Raw genomic sequence first — 27,528 nt, 5'->3', positions numbered from 1 at the left:
TGCCTGAGGATTGAATTAGAAGTGAGATGAGCAATTCAGACATGAAACAAGTCACATCAAGCAGAAATATGCAGCTTATAATTTTAGAACTTCTTTGGCATATGTATACTTTTTTTAAAGTTATTAAGAATATATTCTACACTGGTGACAAAAGCATTTCCTATAATGCATATGTTTAGGTGCAATACAACATATCCTCTTATCAAAAACAATAACTTAGAATGTGAACATCTACTAAATTCTGCAGTTGTTTTGATCAAAGTGTTAAAAGTGGAGTTTGGTTACCATTGGTTCTTTCTTACCTAACTTCAATTTCCTCTGAAATAAGGGTAGGCGTCATTAAATGAGTTTATAATATCGAAGTAAATAATAGGCCTAGACAGACAAAAAATTATATTCTGGCACCTTTTCTGTTGTGAAGTCTTTCAAAAGGAAAGGTAAGGGCCCTCCCGGATCAAAGGAAAAGCTGAGGACCTCCCAGTATAAACAAAAAACAGAGATAAAAACCTGACATAATCTATGTCTATGCATGTGTATGTAACCCTGTAACAACCCTATAGCAACCCTGTAGCCAATTGATTGTAACCCAATCAGAATGGTTGTGACTATGTAAGAGAGGAAAAAAAACTTAGGTTGTACATAAGGCAATGTATTCTTTCTGACTTTTTCAGGGCTCAGCCTTGGAATGTTAATTCTGTGGGCCCATGTGGCCATGAATAGACACTGCACCCTGCTATGAGCCTCGGTGTCATGTCTCACTGTCCAAGAACCTCAAAACATTTCTCTAGCAATTTCTGCCCCAATAATGTATGAAAAAAATTTAAGCTATGATGTCTCTGATCCTTTGGAAACAATAGAACTCTTTTTTTTTTTTTTTTTTTTTTTTGACAGGCAGAGTTAGTGAGAGAGAGAGACAGAAAGAAAGGTTTTCCTTCCGTTGGTTCACCCCCAAATGGTTGCTACGGCCGGCGCGCTGCACCGATCCGAAGCCAGGAGCCGGGTGCCTCCTCCTGGTCCCCCAGGCAGGTACAGGGCCCAAGCACTTGGGCCATCCTCCACTGCCTTTCCGGGCCACAGCAGAGAGCTGGCCTGGAAGAGGAGCAACAGGGACAGAATCTAACGCCCCAACTGGGACTAGAACTCAGGGGGCCGGTGCCACAGGCAGAGGATTAGCCTAGTAAGCCAGGGCGCCAGCCATAAACAATAGAACTCTTCAAAGAAAACTCAGGATGAGATCATTCAGTTTTCTCAGTGAGTTCTCCTTTGGGCTGTACTAATGCCTGGTTAAGTTACTCCTAAATAAAAACCAATTCATAAGCATTTTAAGATTTGGAGAGCAGAGATGGGAAGGAAAGAGGCGATAGAAAAGCAGACTTCCATCAGTCCCAATCCTGATTTATCTCTTAGAATAGGTTGTAAATCTGCAAATACCCTCAGCCAGTTAGGGGAGCTAAATACAAGACTTTATTCTATAGTTTGAGTTTTTCAGTATTCTTGGATCTAAGTATAATCTTTAATAATACAGCTACTGCTTTTTCAAATACTTTTAGTTAAGGTAGTAATGCTTCCTACCCATGCTGCAACCCTTCTTCACTTCTACGGCTTTTAAAAATGGTTACAGAATTGGTGATGAGAACAGTGACTTCAGAACACGTTGGCTAGAAGATATATCTTCATGTTGCCATAAAAATAAATGGGCCTCCATAGTGCAAGCTATGCCTTGCACTAGTGCAAGCATTCAGAATGACTGCTGACATCTTGCTACATTCTCCTTACTTGCTATATTCCTTTTCTTTTACTTGAAGAGGAGGTAAATGTGTTATCAGGAATTCTTAGATTATTGTTGAAAAGTTACATTTAAGCAATGCCCAGAAGTAACATCAGAGCAAAAATTTTTCAAAGCTGCTGAATTTTGGTTATCCATGAGATATAGTCATTCGAACAACAAAACACAGAAAATGTAACCCAAATTTCTTCCCCTTTACTATGCTATTTGTGTGCCACTTGACCTCATCTTTGTTTCTTGTCACCTGGAAACTAAATTGATTAAATCTAGTTGAGTTGTCTGAGTGAGCTATCACGGCCATAAAGCATCCCTTCTGTATAAATTTCCAAAGATCAGACTGTCTCTCTGTATCAAATTGTACGTTACTACATCACCAACTTCGTTTAATTGCAATACCTGCTCATTTCCATTGCCAACTCTTACCCTAGTTAATGGGAAATCCACCAGTAATTGGCTATTTGTCTGTTAGGTGTTCTCTATATGATAAACCTTTTCTTGAGTTGTACTGAGGTGGAATGTTGCTCATACCTCCATTTTTGACAAATTAGCGGACTATAGCTTCATCTTTATGGAAGTCTGAACAACATTTTCAATAGGAATACCTTTATGATGTGAATGACAAGATTAAACATGAAACCTCTGTTGTATGTGTACTTCTGTGGTATATGCTTCTGTTTGGATACATGTTTATACATGAGTGTAAATGTAGTGATACAAACAAATATGTACACATAAGCCATTGTACTCACATTGATCATCTTTTCTTCCCTGAATTCTAAAATCACAGGGTGTCTATATCAATGAACTTCCTTTAATAAAACACTAAATTTAATTATATTTAGGGAGAAAAATATTCAATGGTTTCAGATCCATTGCAAGAAAATGTAACATGAGTTTCCTTAAAGCAAAAGATATGATTAGTTAAGAAAACATCTGATAATTGAGAATTATAAAATATGTGCAATGTTTTACCATATTGTTAAAATTCAGATGCATAGCTGCATATTTTCCCTTTTTAAAAAAGATTTATTTATTTATTTGAAAGGCAAAGTTACAGAGAAAGGGAGGGGGAGAGAGAGAGATCTTCCATTAGCTGGTTCACTCCCCAGATGGCCTCAAAGGCTGGGGCTGGGTGAGGCTGAAGCCGAAGGCCAGGAGCTTATTCTGGGTTTTGCACATGCTTAGCATTGGCCCAAATACTTGGGTCATCTTCAACTGCTTTCCCACGATGCATTAGCAGGGAGCTGGATCAGAAGTGAAGCAGCTGGGACATGAACCAGTGCCATATGGGATGCTGGTGTCATAGGTTGTGGCTTAACACACTGCACAACAATGCTATCCCCTACACATTTTTCTAAGAGCACATTCATTCATGCTTATACAGTATAATAACCTTTAAAATTATTAGAGCTGTAGTTGATCAAGGATAAAGAATACTTGGCTACCAAAAGATAACTTGATTATGTGCTTCAAATGAGGATTTTAAAGTCTTGTGACTTCAGAAATAGACAAGATTTTGACTTCAGCTTTAAAACAGTAAGAGGTATATAAATTTGTCTTTGGACAAATTATGTTTTCAATGATATAAAGAATGTCTATTAGATGTTGTAACTTAGAAAAACTATAGGGAGATTCTCCTAATCAAAATATTGCTGCAGAATTTATCATAGGTCGAAATTGTGTTAATTATACATACTGAAATTATTGCAAATTTGGGACTGACTCTGAACTCTGTATGTGGTTAGTTAATAATATTGATGGAACAATACAGTTTCCACTATCCCCCAAATTGCCTCTTCTCTTCCTAGTCATTTCACAACTCCCCAGGGGAGCCACTTGTATGATATCTTTTTCACCACAAATGAGTTTTGTGTTCAGCTTCTTCAGGTTGGCATGATTTTAAGTTTATCCAAATTCTTGAGTATAAGGGATCTTCAAAGAGTTCATGAAAAGTCTATGCATGAATTTCAGATATTCTTGTGCCAAAACAAGCATTTTTTATTCCTGTTTTTCCATGAATATTTTGAAGTATCCTTAAACACCAGTATTTTTTTAATTGCTGGGAAGCAGTCTGTCATATAACTATAAAACCGATTATTCAACCATTTGTTGGCTCATGGATATTCAGATTGGCTTCAGATTTTAGCTAATAAAACTGAAGATGTTATAAATATTTTCTTGAAGGTCTTTCTGGTGATCTATGTGTTTATTTCTCTGGTGTAAATAACTTGAAGTTGGACTACTAGACAATAAGGTAGTTAAATGTTAAAAATAAGAAATAAGGAACTATGAAGCTGTTTTCCAAAGTGTGTGTGTGCAATTTACATTCCCGCTAACAACATAAGAAATTCCAGTTGCACCAGATACTCAGAAACGTTTATTATTACAGTTGATTTTAATTTTAATTTTACCCATTCTTAAGAATGTAGACATAGTTCATTGCTTCTTTAGTTTGCATTTCACTGATTACTACTGATGCTGAGCCCATTTTTTAACAGTATCTTTTTAATATTGACTTGCAAGTATTCTTTATATATTCCAGATACACATACTTTGTCAGATACACGTATTTCACATATTTCCCCCTTTGGCTTGCTTTTTCATTTCCTAACGGGGTCCTTTGATGATCAAAAATTTTAATTTTATGAAGTACAATTTAACACATTTTACTGTTCTGCTAAGAAATCATTTTCTATTCCAAGGTCATAATGGTATTCACTTATGCTTTCTTCTAGAAGATTGAATTTTAGCTTTTAAGTTTGTAGCAATTGTGTTTCAACATTGTTATAATTTTTAAAATATGTAAGTTGAGCAATAAAATGGCTTTTTTGTTTGAAATGCCCAAACTAGATGACAGTACTCAAGACTGTGGACTTAGCAACGTTAAAAGACAGTTTTATGTGCAAAAAAGTCAACGTTGTGAAAATCCATTTTTAGAAGACAACCAAAATTACTGTAAAGTAGACATTAATTTGATGCCCTGTAGAGAGAATCTGAAAGTTAGTGGATGACTCAAAGCCAGTATAAATATATATATATATATTTTTTTTCTTGGTTTTGTTAAAAGCATACTCTATGGCACTGCCCAAGACTTTTCATTTCCATCAGCACAAGTATGGCTTTCCCTTCCCTCAGTAATCAGGATTACAGAAGGAATCCATTAAATTCAATATAGAGGAATGTGCTGCTAGATGCCCATCCCTACATCTCTGTCCCAGCACAATCGTTTAAAATGATTCTGCAGCAATTCTATTACATTATGTAATTTGAGCCACATAACTCTCCTACAAAATAAGTATGGTTTATGTTATCACCTTTTATCCACAAGGAAATAGGATTCTTTTGGAAAATTTTATTATTAAAGGCTCCAAAAGGTTGATGGTATAAATTATAAAATTAATAAGTGACAAAAGAGAGACTTAAACCTATATCTGCCAATGTCATCATGCGTTTTCCCTATGCTAAAACCACAAATCGATTTAAACTCACATATGAGGAACCTTATGTTTTTGCCTTGGCACATTGTGGTGGAAGAGTTGATTTCATCAGCATTCATCATGGTGGGAACTATATTGTATTACATAAACATTTGCATTTATAAATACAAACTTTAAAAATTAGGGTCTTAGGTAATAGACAAAGATGAGGATACTTCAAAAAGATCACGGAAATTGAATTAAAGCTAAGTTTATTTTAGAACAAAAATTTTGGAATCCATGCATAGTTTTTCATAATGCACATTTCTCTTTAACTTTTTGAAAAATCCTTATCAAATTTTACATTTATATTTGCTTTCTAGAACCATATGGAAATAATTTTGCTAGAATTGCTTGAAAGTACAAAATAATAAGATTAGTGTTCCTATCTCATTATCATCTCCACCCATGGAGAATGAATTACAAGAAAGGACAAACAGAAATTACTAAAGTTAATTAAAGAAGTTAATAAAAGAGAGTAAAATATTGAGAAAAAGCCTGATATAGACAACTAGGTAACTAATGAATTTGGAGAAACCAGGGACTTTTCAGCACCTGTGCACATAGCACCCCAAAACCTCATCCCTTTCTGTGTGTACTGTCTGGAAGTATCCAATATGGTTGAAGCCTGGGCATACTCATTCCTCATCATGCACCTGAGCCTCACTTCCCATCAAGTATGAGGTGTTGTGACACCATCTTACAGATGACCACATGTGTTTTCTAGTCCTCTGTGGATACACCATGACACTTTTGAGATGCCCTCCCCACCAGGCAGTACTCAAGTCCTGCCCAAACTCTACCTTCTTAGTATACTCAGCTATTCCATGCCCCAGGCACCATCTCATACCCTCTGAAAGGGCAACTCCAACTTTGGTGGTGCCAGCAGCCTTTCCTTTCTCATGAAGAGAGGTTGCCTGCACTCATGTCTGAGTGTGCACTCTCCCTTTCAATAATGCTTGCTTGTACAACCTTACTTCTCCTCCTTGAATTCTTTTCTCACATGGAAACAAAAATTTGGAAGAAACTGAGCCAGGTGTCGAATTCCCCACAAAACACCAGGAACAATATCATCCAATTACATATATCTGAAATTGGGCAATAATTTTATAAATCAGCTGAAAACTTGATGCCATTTTTACTTTAAATTGAGAATTAGATTGCTAAAGCATGATTACCAAACTCCCAAATTCTGCTTCTCTTCTTTCACATTATGTAAGTCCCAAAGGGAAAAATTTCCACAGAGTATGAAGCAAAAATTAAGAAGTACCATATTACCATCTAAGAGAACAGTTTCAAAATCTGGTTCTCCTTGGTTGTTAAAAAATACCACTTCTAGGACTTGATTTTCTTCACCTCTCATTACTAATATCCATCTGTTATTATGTAAAAGTAGATCATTTTCACTTCTATGTAATATTCTGTTGTGTAAATGCACTGAAATGTAATTATGCATTTACATTCTTGCAGAAATTCCATTCCCTCTTGACCAGTAAGACTTCTTTTGAAAAACCTGCTGTTAGTCCAATTAGGGTTCATTTAAAAGTGACTTGCAACTTTTCTCTTACAGTTTTTAGAACTCTCTTTATGCTATACTTTTGAGAGTTTGACTATGTGAGTCATGGTGATAGTCTTTCCTGATCCCCTCTCTTTTGGGTCCTAGATGACCTCCTGCATTTGCATTTACATATCTTTCTCCAAATTGGTGGAGAACTGAATGGGTTTTCCATGCTTTTACTCATCTCTTCTATCTCATAAACTCCAAAATTCAAATGTTTATTTGATGGTGCTTCAGAGGTCTTGAGGACTGCATACATTTCTGGAGGTCTGCTTGTGGCATTTCACAAGAACTGTCCTGAAGTTCAGGTATTCTTTACTCTGCCTCATCATGTCCATTGTTGGGGCTTTCAACTACATTTTTGTTTTACTGAGTTCTTCATTTCTAAGATTCATGTTTCATTCTTTTTATGATCCCTATTTCTTTGATGATTTTCACATTCATATATCATTTATTGTTTCCCTGATTTCATTCAATTGATATCTGTATTCTTGTGTATCTCCCTGAGTATCTTTATAATCATTCCTTGATTCTTCATCAGGCTTTTGATCAATCTCCTTTTCTTTGGATTTTGTTACTAAAGCCTTACTGTGTTTCTTTGGAGGCATGATATTACTTTTTCATGTTTCTGTGTCCCTATATCGGTATCTACACATATGGTAGACCAGTTCTCTCTATTGCCTTTTTTTTTTTTTTTTTTTTTTGACAGGCAGAGTGGACAGTGAGAGAGACAGAGAGAAAGGTCTTCCTTTTGCTGTTGGTTCACCCTCCAATGGCCGCCACGGCAGGCGCGCTGTGGCCAACACACCGCGCTGATCCAATGGCAGGAGCCAGGTACTTATCCTGGTCTCCCATGGGATGCAGGGCTCAAGCACTTGGGCCATCCTCCACTGCACTCCCTGGCCACAGCAGAGAGCTGGCCTGGAAGAGGGGCAACCGGGACAGAATCCAGTGCTCCAACCAGGACTAGAACCCGGTGTGTCGGCGCCACAAGGCAGAGGATTAGCCTAGTGAGCCGCGGTGCCGGCCCTCTATTGCTTTTAATGAATGGGTCTTGTATTAATAGACTTTTTTTCTGAATATACATCTTCAGCAGTCAATCTGATAGGCCACCTGGGCTTTAGTTCCAGACGTACATTGTAATATAGTATATCCATACCTCCTTTCATTGTAAATGATGATAGCAATGTTAAGTGTCTGGGGTACTCCTACAACACAAATTTTTTTTTGTTTTCCACAAGAGGTGAAAAATGGCACCCAGGATACCATCTGAAGGAGGGGCCAGAACATGCTGGAATGGCACCAGTACTGGGATTGACTGGATATGCAGCTCCAAGCCACTGCCCCATGAAAAACCACAAATGCAGGAGGGCACAGATGTTGGGAGTGGGCCAGGCACACACATAATCCGAAGAGCTGCTGATGGGTAGATCAGGCCATGGTTCCAGGAGCCTTGGTTAGTAGTCCCAGGGTCCCAAGAGAGAAAAGCAATGTTCCAGTTGGCAGGAGGAGGGGAGAATATAGTGGAAAGGACAGGCTTCAAGTCTGAGGGAGAAGTGTCCATACTTCTAAAGTCTTGGGAGCAAGATCCACCTGTCTTTCTGCTCCTCCTGTCCTTTGTAATGTATCATACCACATGGATCAAGGCTTGAGGTCAGTTACTCTGCTGGGTCTGGTTGAATTTATAAGAGGCAGCCTATTTTCTAGCATGGTGCAATGCCTGCAGAATCAAGATGAAGAAATGCAGAGGCTTCTGGCTTTTAGGGTAATTTTTTATAAGTATTTATTTATTTATTTGAAAAGCTGAGTCACAGAGAGAGGGAAAAGATGGTCCATCCTCTGGTTTACTCCCCAAATTGCCATAACAGCTATGACTGGGCCAGGCCAAAACCAGTATCTTGAAACTCCCCTTGAGTTTCCCATGTGGGTAGCAAGGGCCCAAATATTTGGGTCAACTTCCACTATTTTCCTAGTGACATTAGCTGGGTTGGAAGTGAGGGAGCCAGGACTCGCACTGGGACTCATTTGGGATGCCAGCGTAGCAAGTGGCAGCTTACCCACTGAGCCACAGTGCTGGAATCAGCAGTATGGATTTTGATGGTGACTTTTCTCAAGATGCTGACTACTGATGTAGCTTGAATCCCAAGGGTTGAGGTCGGGAGTGCAATGTGAGTTCCTCCTCTGAAGCAAGCTACTTCGAGCAGCCTGCTTTCCTGGGCTCTGAGCCTGCAGATTCTTCCCCTGGCTGTGACGGCCAGGATAGTGCATTCATGCAGACAAGCTCTGCTGAGGCTTTCCGGTTTACCACCTGGCTGTGGAGCTGAAATCACATTGGCTGGCTGCCTTTGTTTCTCCATTTCGTGAACCCAAGTCTTTGTGTCCTTTAGGGTTTCTTTTATTTTCTTACTGAGTTCTGGTGTCTTCTTTGAGCATTCACCTAAAAATGCAGCTACTTACTTGTGGTTTTGTTGTTTTTGGAGACAAGGAAAATGCGGAGCACCTACCTGCAATCACCTTGGAACTCCCATATTCAATTTGATTGGTCTGAGACAAGGTTACATATCTATTTTTTCCACAAAGATAGACAAATATTCCAGCTTCATTTACTGAACAGGCCTCTTTTCTCCAGTGATGTGCCATGCTACTTCTGCTAAGAGTAGATGCTACACTTGATCTTAGCCAAAAGGCAGAGATGCTACTTCTATGGTGTACCAAAATCTCAGGTATAAGAGTACTGCAAAGTATTCCTGGAAAATAAAATTGGAAGACAAATTGATTTTGACACCTAAAATATTGAAATTCATCCATATGAGTAATTTTCATGGAAAATGCATATTTATTTCTAAGTGTAAGCATCTCTTTATTAACAGCGACTGCAGTTGGAAACACAAAGTGCAGAGGGACCCCCCCACAGGGGAGGGCCGTGACAGTGAGCACAGAGCCAATCATGGAACGTGGGGACAGGAGGACAGGTAGAGGGGGTCCTATGGGAGATAAATAACGGGGAGAGTGGGTGTTAAGTAAGTCACTGTCCGTGGGCAGATGAGGGAACTGACAGCGAGATCCGGGGGCTGGGGTGACCTGGCCGTGAAGGTTCCTGACCGATTCTTAAGCAGGAGCCCCTGCCCCAGCAGCTCAGCTCGACCTGGGTGCAGTGTGCTCGTGTCAGCTCGCGTGAAGGCTACACGCATGTCCGGGAGACACCCGGCACTGGGCTGAACACGGGGTACTGGCAGCCATGACTCGGGTGGGGAGCTGAACGTGGCGGTGGGGGAGGGGTGTACAGTGTGTTTGTCTCAAGAACATGCATTGTTCTAGACCAGGGACCTGCATGTGTGACTTCACTACTGACACCTTGTGGCATCCAAGGGAGCTGGGGGTGAGGGGCTCTCCACGACATCCCTAGCCTCAAGGGCAGGCCGTGGGCTCTCTATGAGCCAAGAGCACGAGGGAGGGAGAGGGTGGGCCGGTGTTAACCGGGTCATGAGCGCCATCTTCAGAACTCCACTATTGCTGGGGAGGGGGTGGAGGAGCTGGGGCCTGTGTGGGAGGCTGGAGGAGGAGGAGCGGGGTCCTGCCAGGCCGGCCCAGCACCCACTCCTCCCCAGACAGAGCAGGCCTAGCCCCAGTCGTTCCTGTGCTGAGGGCGGCTGACCGGACAGCCAGGGTCCCCTCCTGGGAGGTGTGGGAGGGCGCCAGGCTGCAGTGGGTGCAGCCACAGTGGCCATGGGGACAGGCACAGAGCTGACTGGAGGCACGTGGGCTGGCTTGGGCCAGCGTGGGCGTGGGGGCTGGCCCTGGGGCAGAGAAAACGCAAATTATTAAAAAAACTGTGCATGGATTTCAAAACAATTCTTGCACAAAAATAAGCATATTCCAATCCCATTTTCCACAACATTTGGAGTACCCTCACATCTATGTACTTCTGTTGCTTAAGAGCTGGTCAGTTTCTTGACCCCTTTACTAACTCCATACTATCTTAGTACTATAGTACAATCTTCATATTTAGCAGGAGAAATCATCTTTCTTCTTCTTGATATGAATTCAGACTGCTTTTGGTCCTTTGCTCTTGCAACAAATTTTTATCTAAGGTTTTATTTATTTATTTGAGAGAGTTAACACAGAGAGAGGACGAGACAGGGAGAAATGTCTTCCATCTGCTGGTTCACTCCCCAGATGGCTGAAATGGCCAGAGCTGAGCCAATCTGAAGCTAGGAGCTCCTTCTGGGTCTCCCACGCAGGTGCAGGGACCCAAGAACTTGGGCTGTCTTTTACTGCTTTCCCAGGCCACAGCAGAGTGTGGATCAGAAGAGGGACAGCCAGGACATGAAATGGCCAGCACCCAGGCAGAGGCTTAGTTTACTATGCCAGAGCGCAGGTCCCCCAATGAATTTTTTTCAATCAATTCATCAAATTTTCCAATTTTATTCAACACTCTTATTTTTATTAGTGTTTTGATCAGAGTTATGCTAAATCTCTAAATGGCTTAGAAGAATTGATCTTTATAATACTAGGTGTACCAATTCACTGAAAACAGATTATAATTTTATTAGAACTAATTTAATGCTTTTCAGTTAAGTTGAATTTATGTGACTATTGGAAACTTGGATTAGTTCAGATGGCTGCCAAAAATGTATCAGAGATCAGGTGACTTAAACAACAAAAATTTATTTACATGTTTCTGGAGGCTGAAAGATCAAAGTGTTGGTAGGACTGCTTTCATTCTAAGACCCCTCTTTTTGGCTTAATAAATATCTGACTTCTTCCTTTGTCTTCACATGACCTTCCTCCATGCATGTCTGTGTCCAGACATATTAGATCAGGGCCCACCCATATGATTTCAGTTAACTTTAATTGCCTCTTATAAACCTTTTCTCCAAATACAGTCACATAATAAGATATTAGGGGTGATGACTTCAACATATAATTTTGACAGAGGACACAATTCAGTCTTTAATAGCACTAGATGTGCTTTACTATAAATAATATTTTTGGAAATTACTTTGTAATTATTGCTGCCATACATTGAACTTATGTCAAGCCATATTTTTACACTGTCCTATTTTTCACAAATCCCATTTATTTGATTTCATTTTTCAAATCCTTTAATTGCTTGCTATTTTCCTATTGTTCTGACAGCTCGATACAATGCTGAATAAGCAATGGTGCTTATTCTTTTTCCTGACTTTTATAAAGTATGCTTTCATATCCTCTTCATTTAGAATGATGGTCACAGATTCTTTATAGATGCCCTTTATCTAAAGAAATTTCTCTGACATTGCTTAAGCCTTTTTTTTTATTAAATGGCATTGTGTTTTATTAGAAGAAATAGAAAGAGGGCATTTTGTGTCCATTGTTGCAGGCTATTAGTTTTCTCCATTAGTGTAACCCTCCAGACTATCTGTTTAACTTTATAGAGTTAGAAGAACTTAGTGCAAAATTATGTTGTTAGCCTTCATATGTGTACAACTGACTCAACTGAAAAGAAAAATATTTAAGGAAAAAGTATATATTTGGGCTTTCCCTAAGGAATTTATTCCATCTTCTTAAGCCTTATTTTCTTTTCTTTTCTTTTTTTTTTTTAGGAAACTGAAAAGCAGGAAAGGCTGTCTTCCTTTTATTTTATTTTTTTTTTTAACTTTTATTTAATGAATATAAATTTCCAAAGTATGATTTTTGGATTACAATGGCTTCCCCCCATACCGTCCCTCCCACCCACAACCCTCCCCTTTCCCACTCCCTCTCCCCTTCCATTCACATCAAGATTCATTTTCGATTATCTTAATATACAGAAGATCAGCTTAGTATACATTAAGTAAGGATTTCAACAGTTTGCTCCCACACAGAAACATAAAGTGAAAAATAATAGATGATTTTTTTAAATGATGATGAAATCAGATCAGACCTATTGTCATGTTTAATCCCAGTGAGAGTCAAGTTGGGAGTTGATAATTTCTTTTTTTTTTTTTTTTACAGAGGATCAGTTTAGTATGCATTAAGTAAAGATTTCAACAGTTTGCACCCCCATAGAAGCACAAAGTGAAATATATTGTTTGAGTACTCGTTATAGCATTAAATCTCAATGCACAGCACATTAAGGACAAAGATCCTACATGAGGAGTAAGTGCACAGTGACTCCTGTTGTTGACTTTACCAATTGACACTCCTGTCCATGGCATCAGTAGTCTCCCTATGCTCCAGTAATGAGTTTCCAAGGCTATGGAAGCCCTCTGAGTTCTCCGACTCTTATCTTGTTTAGACAAGGTCATAGTCAAAGTGGAGGTTCTCTCCTCCCTTCAGAGAAAGGTACCTCCTTCTTTGATGACCTGTTCTTTCCACTGTGATCTCACTCACAGAGATCTTTTGCCAGAATGTCTTGGCTTTCCATGCCTGAAATACTCTCATGGGCTTTTCAGCCAGATCCGAATGCCTTTATTAAGCCTTATTTTCGATAGGTTTATGTCAGAATTAATTCAAAACCCTTAAATTGCTTGGACTAGCACCTGATACATAAGTGCTCAATAAATGCTTATCATAATTGTTTCTGATATTCTATGATATGCAGGAATGAGTTCAAATCAGATGTACAACACCTTACCCATGTATTCATTTGCTTTTACCTCCACAAAGAAGGTTCTTATATTCTTGCTAACAATTCCTTCTAATGATCACTTCTCTGACGGATGGACACAGTGTTAGTGAACTAAGGTTGTATTATCAGGATTGTAAACAGACAAATTGTTCCAGTATCCCAATGATATCTCCAGACATTTGACTTTCTAATGACTGCCAGCTGTCACACAAAGTGGAAAGAGAATGGCTAACTCAAACCCATTTTTGTTACTAAAAACATTCCATGACACTGTTGACAGTAATGTTTCTACACTATACATCAACATATTGTCAGAGCACAACCTGATGTTTTGAGGTGGTATCCACTCCTGAGCGTAGAGCAGGGCCTGGCAGCAGCTAGCCTGACAATTCCTCCAGGCATGTTTAGCAGATGCTAAAATTTCCAAGAAATTTTGGTTGACTGTCAGTTTGTGAAGTAATTAGTGAAAGGTAAATGGCTTCATTAAAATAAAATAGGAATTTTCTTCTCCCTTAGAATTCATAAGTGAATTTTAGAGCCCTAAAAACAAAATGAAAAAGAATGAACATGTTCTTTTCCCAGGGTGTAATCCCTCTCCAACATTGAATCTACAGACCTGTAACAATTTACAGCTGAAGTAATGCCCTTAATGTGTGAACCCAAGACATCTAAAGACATAACACATGCTCCAGTTAAATGCCTCCAGAGGAAAACATGTCATTTAAGAGACTTTACCCATGAAAAACATTCCTGACACATGCACTCACAAAGTCTGACACATGTTTTCATTTTCAAGAGGAAGAGAAAACCATCTGGTACTCAGACCTAATTCTCAGATCACTTCATAGAGAAACATAGGGTTTTATTCCAACTGAAACGTAGACAAATTCAAAGATAATAAAAGGTAAATTTTGGATAACTAGAATACTTTTGACTTAAATTAGCAGACATAATTTTGAAAAAGAGAAATATTCTCTGAGATGTAAAGAGTTCTGTTGATCAGTATTCAGGTAACGTGAGGCAAGCTAACAACCATTTCCAGTGACACATGAGGAAGTAACCCAGAAACTTGCCTTCATCTGAAAGTTGGTAATTAAAGTAAAAGTGAAGTGGGCATTCATTGATCATCCACTGGGCAAGTATAGTGGTAAGCATCAAAAATTATGACCCTTCATTCAAATACCTAATACAGTAGGGGGATCATTAAAAGTAATGCTGAAAGAGATGGAGAAGCTCCACACAGAGAAGAACAAAGGAAAACAACACATTTAGGCTAAGTGTTTAAAGATGTTGTCTAAACCAAATATCAAGGTTCATCTCACATAACTATGCAAAACTTAGTAAATTGTCATAATAATAGCTCTTAAAAAGTAATATCACTTCTCATATTCCTTTGTTTTAATCTAATTTTCAATCTAAAACACATAAAACAAATATGTTGTAAAATAATAGAGATTAAGATTCTGGAAAAGATACACCTGTTTACTCAACATAAAAGTCTGTAGATAGAGACTATTATACGGAATAAATTTAAATTGTGTTCCATATTTTAGTGTAACTCAAGAAATTTTCTAAGTTGTGTCAAGGAATGAAAAATTTGGATTCCATGCGACTCTTTATAAAATAAGAACGTGCACATGTACTTTTTTTGTATGCTTCAAAGTATTATGGGTGTATATTTTATTTTGTTCTTTATGTGATGTTTCTGAGATAAAGTGTTTTATTTATTTTTATTATTTGAAAGAGTGACAGAAACAGACAGGTCTTCCATCCACTTTTTTTTTTCTTTTTTTGGACAGGCAGAGTTACACGGTGGGAGAGAGACAGAAAGAAAAGTCTTCCTTCCGCTGGTTCACCCCCCAAATGGCCACTACGGCCGGCACACTGTGCCAATCCGAAGCCAGGAGCCAGGTGCTTCCTCCTGGTCTCCCATGCGGGTGCAGGGCCCAAGCACTTGGGCTATCTTCCACTGTCTTCCCGGGCCACAGCAGAAAGCTGAACTGGAAGAGGAGCAACCAGGACAGAATCCGGTGCCCCAACCAGGACTAGAACCTGGGGTGCCAGCGCCGCAGGCAGAGGATTAGCCAAGTGAGCTATGGCGCCGGCTTCCATCCACTTTTATACTCCCCAAATGCCTGAAAGAGCTGGAGATGGACCAGACCAAAGCCAAGGTGCTGAGTCATCATTGCTGTCTCCCGGGCTGTGCATTAGCAGCTACCTGAAATCAGATAGAGTGGAGACTTGAACCCAGACATTCCTACATAGGATATGGGTGTCCCAAGGGGCATCTTGACCATTGTATAAAATGCCTACCCCACTACAAATGCTTTCACATGCAGTTTGAATGCAGAATAATCACAAACCTCACCGAGTTTGAAAACTGATGAAGAAATAGTGTAGAAAACAGAATCTAGGCCAGCGCCACGGCTCACTTGGCTAATCCTCCTGCGTCGCCGGCACCCCAGGTTCTAGTCCCCATTCGGGCGCTGGTTCTGTCCCGGTTGCTCCTCTTCCAGGCCAGCTCTCTGCTGTGGCCCGGGAGTTCAGTGGAGGATGGCCCAGGTCCTTGGCCCCTGCACCCGCATGGGAGACCAGGAGGAAGCACCTGGCTCCCGGCTTCGGATCAGCACAGTGTGCCGGCCGTAGTGGCCATTTGGGGGGTGAACCAACGGAAAAGGAAGACCTTTCTCTCTGTCTCTCTCTCACTGTCCACTCTGCCTCTCAAAAAAAAAAAAAAAAAAAAGAAAAAGAAGAAAGAAAAGAACAGAATCTACTTCATGAATGATTCCCTAATACTTTTTCACTCTGACACTCACTATCATCTCTCTTCATCCTTTAGTATGTATAATAAATTTTGCATGCATTTAATTTTATACACAATCCACATCTCTTTATCTTCAAATGTGTGTTTTACTTATATTAACTTTGTATTATATTACTAAGTATTTCTTTCTATGAAAATTGAATAATCTTTCGTTCAGGCGGAACGCATTGTTTCCCTTTTGCAGTCAAGGAAATTTTTAAAAATTTAACAACCTTTCACTTGGAAGCACTGTTTGCAGGAGGCAAAACCAAAGTTTTAAACAATAAGTGTACATACCTGATTGAAGTCTTAAAGTCATTTTTAGAGTAAGTATGAATAATAGTTGTTTATGGAGAAGTAAAGGAGTGAGGAGAAAATTAAGAAAGAAGGGTCAACTCAGAAAATATATGGAGTAAGAATGAATTTTTAAAAAAAAATACTGAGAGGACAATTTGGCTGTTTTTCCTGAGAGTGTCATTTCACAGTTGCAAGTATTGAATATCATTGAAAACCAATCTTCTAAAGATCATTTTACAAAGCAATACAATAAGGGACTACATTGTAAAGATAAAAATCTGCACACATAGGGCAAAAGGTAGAGGGAAGGGAACTCTCCTAACATTTCAATATTTCATAAATGGCCAGTCACACCCAGAAAAACATTGCCAGGCACAGAATCAAGAGTTTTACTTTTAGGTTAAAATGAGCAGCCTAGATGGAAATGAAATCCAGTTGTTATGGAGAAGCATCTGTTCACTCAAACAGTGCATCTAGAAATATGAAATTTGTTCAATATGTAAATCAACAACAGGAGTCACTGTGCACTTACTCCTCATGTAGGATCTCTGTCCTTAATGTGTTGTACTATGTGAATTAATGGCATAACTAGTACTCAAATAGTACTTTATACTTTGTGTTTCTATGTGGGTGCAAACTGTCGAAATCTTTACTTAATATATACTAAATTGATCTTCTTCTGTGTATAAAGATAATTGAAAATAAATCTTGATGTGAATGGGATGGGAGAGAGAGTGGGAGATGGGATGGTTGCAGGTGGGCAGGAGGTTATGGGGGGAAAAAGCTGCTATAATTCAAAAGTTATACTTTGGAAATTTAAATTTATTAAATAAAAGTTAAAAAAGAAATTAAGAAATTTGTTCAACATGAAGATGAGTAGTTTGAGATTATTTCAAGAAAATATGGTTGTAAACTGCTGTGGGTATTTGAGTATTTGTCTATATACTACTCTCAATTCTTTTTAGTTTATTTTTATATGATTCAATGTTTCATGAGTTTCTTTGTTTATGTAAGGCTATAAGTTTCTCCTGAATAGGCTTTATTCTATCAAGCCAAAAGCTCTTTGCCTGGAGATCATTAAAAGCACATTAAAGTAATTAATATTTGTTGAATTAAATTATACTTGCTTATAAGGAAGTCATGAAATCAAAGCAGACCAAAACCTTTGTGACCTTCTAGGCATCATTCATCATGTGTGAAGTCATAACTGACATAGCATCAAGTCTGATTTCTACTTATGTTCTTACTTATATGGTGGTTGGCAGAGCAGGAACGTGAGAAGGCTGGCACATGTTGAGTTTCAACCTGTGAACTTGGCCTTTAATACAAAAGTAACCAATAGAGCACAGCTAGCCATATACCCATCTTTACCCTTAGCAGACAACGCAGCACCAAAAAGTGTCTTTATGTGTGCCTGTGAAGTTACAATTAATATATTATTTCTTCTGATCATAGGGGGTTTTCCTATTGATTTTTTTTAATTTGAGAAGCAGAGAAACAGTAAGAAAGAGGCAGACAGAGTTGCCACCTACTAATTCATTACCCCAAATGCTTGCAGTGACTGAGATTGGGCCAGGGCCAGACCCAAAAGCCAGCAATGCAATCTAGGTATCCAATGAGAGTGGCGGAAGCTCAGTTAGTTGTGCCATCTAGCTATAACTTAGCACCCATTAATCAGTTTGTACTCATCTCACCCTCCCTTGAACAATCTCTGGCCTCAAATAAACACCATTATACTCTGAATTTCGAAGACATCAAAGTTTTTATGTTCTTTGTATGAGAAAGATCAAGTGGCACTTATCTCTAAGCTTGGGCTATTTCTTTTAACATGATGATCTCCAGTTCCATCCATATTGTTCCAAATGACAAATTTTGTTCCTTTTCCATGACTGAATAGTATACTACTGTGCACACGAACTATATTTTCTTTATACATTGAGATTCACTTAGGTTGTTCCCATATATTCTGATTACTAAGTGTCAGATATATAATTTGCAAATATTTTCTCCTTTTGTGTGGGTTATCTTTTCACTGCGTTGATCATTTCCTGTGCTGTGCAGAGACTATTCAGTTTGATGAAATTCCATTTGTCAATTTTTGCTTTTGTTCCCTGTACTTTTCAGGTCTAATTCGATATATCCTTGCCCATTAAAATGTTGTGAAATATCTTCACTATGTTTTCATTTAGAGGCTTCATAGTTTCATATATTACACTAGGTATTTAATACATATTGAGGTTTTTACATGCTGAGATGGGGGTTTGGTCTAGTTCCATTCTTCTACATGTGGAAATCCAGTTTTCCCAGCACCATTTATTGAAAAGACAGTCATTTTTCTGATGCATGTTCTTGGCACCTTTATCAAAATTTAAGTGACTACAACTTCATGAGTTTAGTTCCATGGCCTTTTTTTCTGTTCCATGGTCTATAATCTGTTTTTTTTTTTATGTTAATATCATTCTTTATAAATTATTGTAGCCTTGTAATATATTTTAAAATTGATGAGGGCAATTCTTCCTTCTTTGTTCTTTTTGTTCAAGATTGTTTTGGCTATTCATCTTTGGTGATTCCATAAAACTGTTGTAGTAGCTGGACATTCTACTTCTGTGAAAAATGTTATTGCGTTTTGATTGTGATTGTGTTGAAACTATAAAGGTCTTTGAGTAGTATAGTGTATTTTAATGTCATTGATTCTTCCAATTCATGAACATAGTACATCTTCTCATTTTTGTGTGTCTTTTTTCAATTGCTTTCATCAGTGTTTTTCGTTTTCATTATAGAAATCTTTCACCACTGTCACTAAATTCATTACTATTTATTTATTTATTTATTTATTTATTTTCTTTAATGAATATAAATTTCCAAAGTACAGCTTATGGATTACAATGGATTCCCTCCCATAACGTCCCTCCCACCAGCAACCCTCTCCTTTCTCACTCCCTCTCCCCTTCCATTCACATCAAGATTCATTTTCGATTATCTTAATATATAGAAGATCAGTTTAGTATACATTAAGTAAGGATTTCAACAGATTGCTCCCACACAGAAACATAAAGTGAAAAATACTGTTTGAGTACTAGTTATAGCATTAAATCTCAATGTACAGCACACTAACGCCAAAGATCCTACATGAGGAGTAAGTGCACAGTGACTCCTGTTGTTGACTTAACAAATTGATATTCTTGTTTATGGCATCAGTAATCACCCTAGGCTCTTGTCATGAGCTGCCAAGGCTATGGAAGCCCCCTGAGTTCACCAACTCTGATCATATTTAGACAAGGCCATGGTCAAAGTGGAGGTTCTCTCCTCCCTTCAGAGAAAGGCACCTCCTTCTTTGATGACCCATTCTTTCCACTGGGATCTCACTCACAGAGATCTTTCATTTAGTTTTTTTTTTTTTTCCCCAGAGTGTCTTGGCTTTCCATGCCTGAAATACTCTCATGGGCTTTTCAGCCAGATCCGAGTGCCTTAAGGGCTGATTCTGAGGCCAGAGTGCTGTTTAGGATATCTGCCATTCTATGGGTCTGCTGTGTATCTCACTTCCCATGTTGGATCATTCTCTCCCTTTTTTATTCTATTAGCCAGTATTTGCAGACACTATTCTTGTTTATGTGAACCCTTTGGTTCTTAGTTCTATCATTATGATCCATTGTGAACAGAAATTGATCACTGGGACTAGTGAGATGGCATTGGTACATGCCACTTTGCTGGGATTGAATGGGAATTCCCTGGTATGTTTCTAACTCTACCATTTGAGGTAAGTCAGTTTGAGCATGTCTCGAATTGCACATCTCTTCCCTCTCTTTTTCCCACTCTTATATTTAACAGCAATCACTTTTCAGTTAAGTTTCAGCACTTAAGAATAATTGTGTATTGACTATAGTATTCAACCAAAAGTATTAAGTAGAACAAACAAAAAAAATACTAAGAGGGATAACATATTAAGTTGTTCATCAACAGTCAGGGTGATGGCTGATCAAGTCACCATTTCTCATAGTGTTCATTTCACTTTAACAGGTTTCCTTTTTGGTGCTCAGTTAGTTGTCACCTATCAGGGAGAACAAGTGGCATTTGTCCCTTTGGGATTGGCTTATTTCACTCAGCATAATGTTTTCCAAATTCCTAACATGGGTCACTTTTCAGTTAAAATTTAAACACCTAAGAATAATTGTGTGTTAATTACAGAGTTCCACCAATGGTACTAGAACCAAAAAAATACTAAAATGGGTAAAGTATTACATTGTACATCAACAGTTGGGACAAGGGCTGATCAAGTCACTGTTTCTCATAGTGTCCATTTCACCTAACAAGTTTCCCCTTTGGTACTCGGTTAGTTGTCGTTGATCAGGGAGAACATATGATATTTGTCCCTTTGAGACTGGCTCAATTCACTCAGCATGATGTTTTCCAAATTCCTCCATCTTGTTGCAAATGAGCAGGTTTCGTTGTTTTTGACTGCTGTATAGTATTCGATAGAGTACATGTCCCATAATTTCTTTATCCAGTCTACTGTTGAGGGGCATTTTGGTTGGTTCCAGGTCTTAGCTATTGTGAATTGAGCTGCAATAAACATTAATGTGCAGACAGCATGTTTGTTTGCCAATTTCATTTCCTTTGGGTAAATTCCAAGGAGTGGGATGGCTGGGTTGTATGGTAGGATTATATTCAGGTTTCTGAGGAATCTCCAGACTGACTTCCATAGTGGCTTAACCAATTTGCATTCCCACCAACAGTGGGTTAGAGTCCCTTTTTCCCCACATCCTCGCCAGCATCTATTGTTGGTAGATTTCTGAATGTGAGCCATTCTAACTGGGGTGAGGTGAAACCTCATTGTGGTTTTGATTTGCATTTCCCTGATTGCTAGTGATCTTGAACATTTTTTCATGTGCCTGTTGGCCATTTGGATTTCCTCTTTTGAAAAATGTCTATTGAGGTCCTTGACCCATCTCTTAAGTGGGTTGTTTGTTTTGATGTTGTGGAGTTTCTTGATTTCTTTGTAGATTCTGGTTATCAACCCTTTATCAGCTGCAAAGTTTGCAAATATATTTTACCGTTCTATTGGTTGCCTCTTCACTTTCCTGACTGTTTCTTTTGCAGTACCGAAACTTCTCAATTTGATGCAATCCCAAATGTTAATTTTGGCTTTGACTGCCTGTTCTTTTGGGGTGTTTTCCAAGAAGTCATTGCTGGTACCTATATCTTGTAGGGTTTTTCCAATGCTCTCTAATAATTTGATGGTGTCAGGTCATATATTTAAGTCTTTATTCCATGTTGAGTGAATTTTTGTGTAAGGTGTAAGGTAGGGGTCTTGCTTCATGATTCTGCACATGGAAATCCAGTTTTCCCAGCACCATTTATTGAATAGACTGTCCTTATTCCAGGGATTGGTTTTGGATCCTTGATCAAATGTAAGTTGGCTGTAGATGTTTGGATTGATTTCTGGTGTTTCAATTCTGTTCCATTGGTCTATCCATCTTTTTCTGTACCAGTACCATGCTGTTTTGATTACAACTGCCCTGTAGTATGTCCTGAAATCTGGTATTGTGATGCCTCCAGCTTTGTTTTTGTTGTACAAGATTGCTTTAGCTATTCGAGGTCTCCTGTGTCTCCATATGAATTTCAGCATCATTTTTTCTAGATCTGAGAAGAAGGTCTTCGGTATCTTGATTGGGATTGCATTGAATCTATAAATTGCTTTTCGGAGAATAGACATTTTGATGATGTTGATTCTTCCAATCCATGAGCATGGAAGATTTTTCCATTTCTTGGTATCCTCTTCTATTTCTTTCTTTAAGGTTTTGTAATTTTCATCGTAGAGATCCTTAACGTCCTTGGTTAAATTTATTCCAAGGTATTTGATTGTTTTTGTAGCTATTGTGAATGGGATTGATCTTAGAAGTTCTTCCTCAGCCATGGCATTGCCTGTGTATACAAAGGCTGTTGATTTTTGTGCATTGATTTTATAGCCTGCTAGTTATTCCCTTCTTCATTTCTCCCTTACAGTCTTCTTCTGTGGCTAAGTGATTTTCTCTAGTAGTGTGATTTAATCCCTGTCCTATTATTTTTGATAAGCCTATTAGAAATTTTTTCTTTGTGATTACCATTAGGCTTACAGAAAACATATATTTTGGCTATAAGAAGCTTTTTGGAATGATTGTACTTTATACTAATAGTAAAGACTGACAAATGAACAAAGAAAGCTAAGAAAGACAAGTTAATAAATTTAAAAGTTAGACTCCATTCATCCACACGTTTTAAATTTTGATTTCTTCTTTTCTGTTTTTCTATTTTCCACATTTCTTAACATGTTAGTGAAGCAAATATTATTTTTCATTGTTTTGCCTTTTAGTCTTCATACTAAAGATACTAACAGTTGACAAACCATTTACTATATTAAATCATTCTGAATTTGTCTAGTTACCCTTATCAGAGAGTTTTCTACCTTCTGATATTTTCTTCTTACTCATTAGTATCTCTTTCTTTCAATTTGAAGAACATCCTTTAATATTTCTTGTAAGACAGATTTGATGGTGTTAAATTATCTCAGCTTTTGATTTCCAGGGGGATGTTTTTATCTCCCCTTCATGTCTAAAAGTGTTGCTGGAGACAGTTCTGTGAAAGTCTCAGCTTACTCTTTCTTGCCCTGTTAGGTTTGTGCTGAGAAGTCTGTAGTCAGGCAAATTGGAAGTTTTTTTTGTTTTGTTTATTTTCTTTGTAGTTTTGAGAACCCTCTTTTATCTTTAGCCCTGGAAAGTTTGATTATAATATGTTTAGACAAATATTTGTTTGAGTTCAAACTGATTGGGGAGCTCTGACTTTCCTGTGCCTGGATAGTTATATCTTTCTCTAGGTTTTGGAGGTTTGCTGTGATGGTTTTGAATATGCCCTCTACCACTTCTGCATTCTGAAGTCCCTCTTATATGCCAGTTACTTGGATATCAGGTCTTTTCATGCTGTCCCACAGTTCCCATAAGCTTTCTTTCTTCATCTAGATTCCATTTCCTTTTATTCTCCTCTTACTATGTATTTCCAAATATCCTGTCTTTGAGATAATTTTTTTCTTCAGCTTGAACTACTTGGCATTTGATACCTTCAGTTTTTTTTTTCAGTTGTGGTATTTCTGGTTTTTAATTCTTTCATCCTTCTGTCAATGCTCTCTGTTAAAGTAGTAAGTCATTTCTCTGTATTTGCTTGATATTTTAAAATTTTCAACCAAGCATTGGATGTCAGATCCAAAGTATCTGGCTTCTGGAACTTTACCTTTTTCACTGGATGAAGTCACGACTCCCCAAGAGTTCTTGACATTAATTGGTACATGACGTTATCTTCCACTGAAGTATTAGCTTTCCAGTCTTCCATGTCTGATTATGTTTGTGGTTATCCTTCCAGAGAGATTCTAAGCACTCCAATAAATTTTTCTAAAACTGTATTCTTCTGCCACGTCAGCACTAGATGGCACCCTAAGTAAAGGCTCATCGCAAGTCCATTGCTCTTACTGCCTTGGTGATGCCTTGAACTCAGATCTGTTCCAAGTCTGAGCGTTCCATGTTTTTCAGAATAAACCAGAGAGGTGTCAGAACTAGGTAGTTTGTTCCTACAAGCATTCCCCCAGGTCTAAAACAGGTGAAGACACCTATGATGTGACCACCAATTCTGCAATGCTAAATCACACCTGTAACCCATAGCTAAGCCAGACCAACAAACCACAGGAATAGGACCAAAGCACATACTGTCATGATGTCTGTGGCTTAGCGGGACTCACAATTCAGGATGACTGAAATTAGCCAAAAGTTATGCTGGCTATAGCATAAGTCCAATCAACTGAAACCACAATTTCCACCTGGAATGGGGGCAGGTCCATAAGTTGCACCCATGGGTATCAGCCTGGGGGTGGGGACCATTAGAACCTGCCTAATGTTGAGTTTTACCAGCATGGCATGGAGTCATATGAAACAGTCCTGTGGTTCTCAGCTCTCTGTCCAAGAATGCAGAAATAGTGACAAATGGTGACAAGGAAGCTGCTTGGCTACCCAGGCTGCCACTAAGCTCTGTTACTCTTGATTCTCACTGTCACTAGGCCTACCTTAATCTCACAGTCATATAGTAGGCTCACCTGAGGCTGACAGTGATAAGTGCTAGGCCTGTCCCACAGGGGCATATGTTGCTGCCAGATACAATGGCAAGTCCAGAGGCTCCATCTGTAACAACTAACCAGAAAATAAGATCTAGCAGATTTTATTAGGTGCTGAGTACCAGAGTTACAATGACAAGATCCAAGTGCCCTTTCCTGACTTCAGCAGCTGGAGTCTTGTATCATCATCTACCAGAGGTTGGAGGAAGGTTAATGGAGGTGATTCCTGCCACCGTCTCAGGAAGTTCAAAGTCTCAGTCTGAAGATAATGAGCTTAGAGGCAGGGCTGTGGGGTTTTCTCAGGTGCTGTGTTTTATAATGATGGAACTAGAACTGGATTTCAACTCTAAGACCTCCACTTAATTCACTTCTCTCCACTCTGTGCTACTTGAAGTTAGAGGAGAAGTAATGAGCAACTTTTTCCTTCCTAGTTTCTTCAACACATCTTTTGCTATTATTATACTAAAATCAGGCACTATGGTCTCCCACCTCACTTTCAAAGCTCTCTTGAAGGGGAATTAGTGCTTTAATAGTAGTTAAAATTGATGTTTCTGTGGAGAGATGACTGCTTGAACCTCTTACTCAGACATCATCTTGCTCTGTCTTCGTCCTATCTAGTTTTCACACTTCTAACAGACAAAAAAGGCTAATTTATGGTTGTAAATAAAAAGGATACTGACAAAATTTTTACCACTGAGAGTGTATTTCCATATTTTGATATCACCACATTCATGCTTATCCAAATCTGTTTTTTGTCATCTTTAGATGAAATTAAATATATCATGAACCTACTCAAAAGCTAAAAATATTACAAGCCTTTCTTTTCAGCTTTGCTTCAAAATGGAAAAAAAAAGTCTGGAATGAAAAAATTATATATATATATATATAAAACAGCAAAATAACTGAAAAGTTTTTTTTTTAATACAGCCTATGTATTCAGATACTGATCTTTCCTTCTCACCCAATTAAAACAACATTCCTGGCTATTCTTTTTGAGGAAAAAATGTATTTAGAAATAATCTTGTCACTCAGCTCAATGAACAGGGCCCCTTGAAATCCAAAGCTGAAAGGGATCCAAAGGATAACAAAGTCCAGCTCTTTCATTCATGGTAAGAATATTGAGATTCAGGGTCACACAAATACTGAATTGTGGCAGGAGTACTAAAATAATTGAACTCATGACTGGTGCATAGGGAGATTACTGATGCCATAAACAGGAGTGTCAATTTGTAAAGTCAACAACAGGAGTCACTGTGCACTTACTCCTCATGTAGGATCTCTGTCCTTAATGTGCTGTACATTGAGACTTAATGCTATAACAAGTACTCAAACAATATATTTCACTTTGTGCTTCTATGGGGGTGCAAACTGTTGAAATCTTTACTTAATGCATACTAAACTGATCCTCTGTAAAAAAAAAAAAAAAGAAAGAAATTATCAATTCCCAACTTGACTCTCACTGGGATTAAACATGACAATAGGTCTGATCTGATTTTATCATCATTTAAAAAAATCATCTATTATTTTTTCACTTTATGTTTCTGTGTGGGAGCAAACTGTTGAGATCTTTACTTAATGTATGCTGAGCTGATCTTCTGTATATAAAGAGAATCGAAAATGGGTCCTCATGTGAATGGAAGGGGAGAGGGAGTGGGAGGGGGGAGGGTTGCGGGTGGGAGGGACGTTGTGGGGGGGAAGCCATTGTAGTCCATAAGCCATACTTTGGAAATTTATATTCATTAAATAAAAGTTAAAAAAAATAATTGAACATTTGCCATAATATATACAGAAAATGAGTTAAATAAATTTAAACACAACTCTATATTTGGGATTAAGATAGGTTATTAAAGACAGTAATTTCTTATTACATTTCTAAAACCCATTATTTTATTTTGCATGTACTTTCAGGCTGTAAATATTTACTCATTACCGACTTATGTGCTAGCCTGCTAGCTAAACATCTGGGGAGTTATAAAAGATATTTTTTAAGATTTATTTATTTATTTGAAAGAGTTACACAGGGAAAGAAGGAGAGGCAGAACAAGAGAGAGAGAGAAAGAGAGAGAGAGAGAGAGAGAGAGAGTGAGAGAGAGAGAGAGAGAGAGAAAGATGTCTTCCATCTGCTGGTTCACTCCCCAATTGGCCGCAATGGCTGGAGCTGCACCAATCTGAAGCCAGGAGCCAGGAGCTTCTTCCGGATCTCCCATGTGGGTGCAGGGGACCAAGGGCTTGGACCATCTTCTACTGCTTTCCCAGGCCACAGCAGAGAGCTGGATTGGAAGTGGAGCAGCTGGGACTCAAACCGGCGCCCATATGGGATGCCAGAACTTTAGACAGTGGCTTTACCCGCTATGCCACAGCACCAGCCCCGCCACTTATTTTTCTACCTGGCCCCTGACTCATCAGAGGGTTCACCTTTTCCCAAACACAAGCAGCTTGACTCAGCCCCTGCCCTACTCTGCTCAATGTTCCCCTCAATATGGAAGGCCATTGCCCTCATAAGTGTCTTCTGAAGTCCTAGTTGTTTACCTTTGTAAATACACCAGGAAATTGTCTTTTTGGAGAAAGGTTGGTCTTGTGTCAATCCCATAGATCTGCTCTCAGAAGCTCATAGCCCACTGTGTCCCTGGGATGGCTTCTACAAATTCTTGCTTAAGTTGCATAGAATATGTGAGATCTGGGAGTGAACAGTATTCCTGACCTGGATTCTCCACCTGTTCTCCCATCCAAGTGTACTCCTTTGATCTCCCCTCACTCAGGCTTCCTTCCAACTACAGCCCCGCCTTTAGAAGACAGGAAGACTTGTGTCTGAAATGTCAGCCCAAGGGATGCGTCCACACATTATTTTATCATTTGATTCTTTTTTTAAAAAAGATTTTATGCAT

Source organism: Oryctolagus cuniculus, chromosome 3 (genome assembly GCF_051225735.1).
Source record: "Oryctolagus cuniculus isolate XC-2025 breed Fujian yellow rabbit chromosome 3, ASM5122573v1, whole genome shotgun sequence".
Taxonomy (NCBI): Eukaryota; Metazoa; Chordata; class Mammalia; order Lagomorpha; family Leporidae; genus Oryctolagus; species Oryctolagus cuniculus.
This window is presented reverse-complemented; position numbering follows the sequence as displayed.